The sequence below is a fragment of the Montipora foliosa genome, unplaced genomic scaffold (assembly GCF_036669935.1).
Source record: "Montipora foliosa isolate CH-2021 unplaced genomic scaffold, ASM3666993v2 scaffold_442, whole genome shotgun sequence".
Classification (NCBI taxonomy): Eukaryota; Metazoa; Cnidaria; class Anthozoa; order Scleractinia; family Acroporidae; genus Montipora; species Montipora foliosa.
The window spans coordinates 273,193-277,500 of record NW_027179748.1 but is presented as its reverse complement, the minus strand read 5'-3'; the positions used below and the strand labels follow the sequence as shown (position 1 = coordinate 277,500).

Genomic DNA, 4,308 nt, shown 5'->3' with positions numbered 1-4,308 from the left:
CCCCCAAGCAGGGAACACCAAGACAATTAAACCCAAAGGAAGAATTTTTTTTAACTCTTTGCAGATTAAGGCAAAGGTTTAAAGAGGAACACTTGAGCCATCTGTATGGTATTTTGCAGACAACGGTCAGTCGAATAACCATTTTGTGGGTTAATTTTACGTATTTGAAATTTTGCAAAATTACAGTGTGGCCATCAAGGGCCAAAGTTGACCACCACATGCCTGCTGACTTATGCCATCTACCAGGGTCATCATCAACTTTACCGAGATTTGCTGTCAGATGCCGAAGAGTCTCCATCTAAATAGCGAACTTTTCAGTTCACACAAAAATCATACAATTCTGAAAGGTTCGATTGGCATTTGACCTGGAGGTGCCATAACCTTAATTAGCCAGCTCTATACTGGCCATATCTCTGACAGAGAGATTGTCACAAGGTCGGGATTCCTTAATCTGCAATGTGACAGAGGAGACTCTGTCATGGCAGATAAGGGGTTTACTGTGAAGGATCTTCTCCCCCTTGAAGTCTCCCTGAATATACCACCTTTTTTGGGAAATAAGGGGCAAATGAGCCCTGAGGAAGTGGTTGAGACAGTCAATTGCCTCCCTTGGTATCCATGTAGAAAGAGGGATAAACAAAATCAAAATTTTCCACATATGGGACAGTATAGTACCATTCACAATGTTTGGGGTCGTAAACCAAATGTGGTCAGTGTGTGCTATGTTATGTAACTTTCAAAGGTATCATCCATTCATAGCCTTTAAAACCCTTACACCCCCAGAATCAAACCTTGTGTCACGAGCCAAACCTTAATTCTAGAACTTTTAGTTTCAATGCACATGGGGATTCCCGGGTGATGGAAGTAACAGAACTCAGTGTACCTAATCCCTGGTATTTAAAGCAAAAACCAAATTTTTGCATTTTTGAGCTGGCAATAACATTTTGGCTTTTACTTTGTGTAGAAGACACACATGACGTAAAACAATACAACAAAAATCGTGAAACAATGCCTAATCAGACTTCGAAATCCCTAAAGACCCCTAAAGCTTTTGTACTTCATGTGTGTCTCTTACACGAAGTAAAAGCCAACATTTTGGAATTGTACTGATGACGCCTTCTTCCTGGTGAGAAATAAATTGAAAATATACAACACAATTCTAGTATAATTTCCTTTCTACAACTGAAAAAGTTCGATGTGGAACACCTTAAACATTCATTAGTTTTTTGACCATGTTATCACAAGATAGAGATTTTATTTGACCCACGAAACAATATCTCACTGTTAGTACTAAATGGACAGAATTATACCAGTGAAATCAATGTATGGGAAATACAGTGAATTTCACAGGTTAAATAAAATCACAATTCAATTATTTGTAAACATTTTAGTTTTTACATAGCAGCTACTGGAAGAAAGTATTTGAAATAATAATCACACAGTTTGTCACGGAGGGTATCCCAGTGATCCTGATCAAACATAATCCTCTCCACGCTTAGCCCTTTGCTGGTATAAACGATAAAGTCACACCACTGGGCACCTGTCAGTCCCATTAGTCCCTGCAGTTGATCATAATAGACATGTCCTCTTTTTAAGAAGGGCTTCCCATCTTTTTTCTCCATAAAAAAGCCAGGGTCATCACAAGCATCCGTTGGCGTGACATTAAGATGGGCATTTCACTTCCCCTATTCCAAATCTGTCTCTGCAACTCAAGTCAATAATTTTTGGATCAAATAGGCCACTTTTTAACACTTTAACAGGCTTTCCCATTTTTCGTAACTATTTTTCATATTCCTTTAAATGCCAGTGGTTCATACTTCTTGCCATGCTCCTTTTCATCTGTTGAGACTGATTTTTGTGCCAAAAGATCTTCTACAACCTTCTCATGGTTCCTTTGTCTTCTAGAAATTTTGTCAAAGTTGGATGCCCTGAATCTTAGTTTTCATTCTCTCATCCACTCATCACATTCTGCCTGATCTCTTGTTTTCTCTTCCAATTTGTTAGCATCAATTACATTGACTCTTAAGCTCTCGAGAAGTTCTTTTTCTTTATCACTGAGAGTATCTGGTGTAATTAAAGATCTATTGTGATCGTCCAAAGGAAAAGAAGGGTATGGTGGAAATTCAGTTACTGTGTAATGATCAGCCGCTTGAAATCGTTCGAACGAACTTGTGAAGGAGAAATTGGACTCCATGAAGGTAAGCTGATATGAACCAGATTGTCTTGATTGGCAGTATCAATCAATCAGCCTGAAAACGAGTTAGACCAATTTTTGAGCTATGCTGCTCAAGAAATTCGACTAAGTTCTGAATTTTTTTCCTTGAGTCACTCTCTGTTTTTCCTTGCTTCAGCTAACAGGCAGGTCACAGCAGTCTTCTTGCCTTTGTCGGCGCTATTTCCAGGATTGGAAATGACCACTTCCATGACAGGTTGGGAACGGATTCCATCAAGTCTTGATTTGTGCCAAGTTTGCAAAGCAGAAGTGCATGCTGTAGTTGGATTCTTATCTTCCTCATCCTTCAGGTCTCGAACATCCGTGCAGTCGTATAAAGAATATTTACAGACTTTCATCATCGAAGCCAGGATATGGTTGCAGAAGCCGAACTTTCCAGCAGCAAAACTTGGCCCACAGTAGGCATATTCTACTTCTCCAGAAACAATGCAGAGCGCAAGTTTCAAGTTATGTGGTTCCTCGCGGACTTTGATCTTGGTGAGTCTGGATCTGGTGGATCTCGTGGATCTCGTGAAGGTATTCATCAGCCAGAAAAGCCTTGGGTTTTCCAAGACCTGTAAGCAACAAGTGATATTCGCTGTTTGGGTGCTTTTTTCCTGAATTTGCAATTTGTCTGTCCATTTCCACACAGGTAAATAACGGAATTTTTGCAAGTGCTGTCCCCCATCCATCAGTAGGAAAAGCTACCTTCATTGTGTTATCAGAAGGAGCTGATGAGTTCGGTGTGTTCGGATCCAAAGCATCTTCTAGGCCAAGGAGTCGCCTTTTGTGCCTGGTATAAACAAAATTTACGCCGGGGTCGACAAGAAGGTGTTCGATCTTCGCTTCCAAGTAGTCATTTACCCTGAGAGAGAATGAAGCGATTAAAAATCTAGGCAACAGCAATGAAGGCTATTATTTTGGGGACTCAAAAGTTACCACTTACAAAATTGTGCTTTTGTGGACAATCCTTTGGATGAATCGCCACCACAGTTTAACCAAAACTTTAACTCGGAATTCTTCAACCCATTCGGATCTCTTCCATTCAATGAACTACCAGGAATATCGTCCTCCATCAAAAACGAAGGACCAGACACAGGGTTGTCTCGAAAGGACGCCATGGTGTTGTATTCCCTGGCCCTCGATGCCTCGTTTTAATGCAACTCAACCCAGACCATCCTGGGTCGCTGCCATTTTGGAATAAGGTGTATTTCAAATCCCGTTTACATTAAGAGCCACCACCACTCCCCCTTTTCAATGTTGCACGGGAAAGAAGAAAGTTCTAGAGACAGGAAATCCAACATTGTTTTGGGTGGAGGGGGTGTGTATCGTATAGTTTAGGGGGAAATGAGCCTTAAGTACTCCAAAAGGACAAAATGTCTCAACACTTTTGTCACTCTTTGTATGCTGATAAATATGAAATTTGCCAACTTACGTGCTTGGATATTATACTCACCTTTGAAAGACAATTTGCATGTGGTATGTTGGTTTTGGACCGATCCATACCACTGAGAATTAATGACAGATAACGCTTCAGGTCCCGTTCAGCTCTCAAGCAGTTACCATAGTATACTCTCCTTTCAGCCCTTTGAATTGCCAATAGAAAACAAGTCAGTGAAACACAACAAGCATGAAATCTTTAATTTCAGTAAACGTACATTTGTTGTTCGTTGTGGAGTTTTCTTTTGATTGCAAAAGACTTCCCCTCGTCCTTATCCATTGTTGCTTGGAGGCAAAGTGTTAAAGCCACACAGACCCCACACGTTGTGAACTTGTTTTCCTATTTACAGAGAGAGAGAGAGAGAGAGTCAGATTGCTGTGCATATTTGCTACCATAAGTGCGTATCTGCTACCATACAAGGCCTATTTGCTAGTACCGTAGCAAATACTCACAGAGGATATTTGCTTCCAGAAATAGGGACTTTAAGCAAATCGCTACGGCTGGCGCTAATACGGCTGCTGGAAGTAAATTTCCCCCAAAATGAGACACTGCGCATGTACGTCGGTTGCATCCAGCCGTAGTGTGAAATCTGACCATGTGAGTCGGGATGTTTTGCCGTAGCGGCTACTACGTTGGGTTTATTTTGCTTCTCTGGCCC

General features: G+C 41.0%; 2 pseudogenes; both read right to left on the bottom strand.

The window, feature by feature from the left end:
• LOC137989147 (uncharacterized) overlaps positions 1–3,330 on the bottom strand; it is a 10,303-nt pseudogene extending 6,973 nt beyond the window's left edge.
• LOC137989135 (uncharacterized) lies at positions 1,392–2,191 on the bottom strand (annotated as a pseudogene).
• Positions 3,331–4,308: the final 978 nt, after the last annotated feature.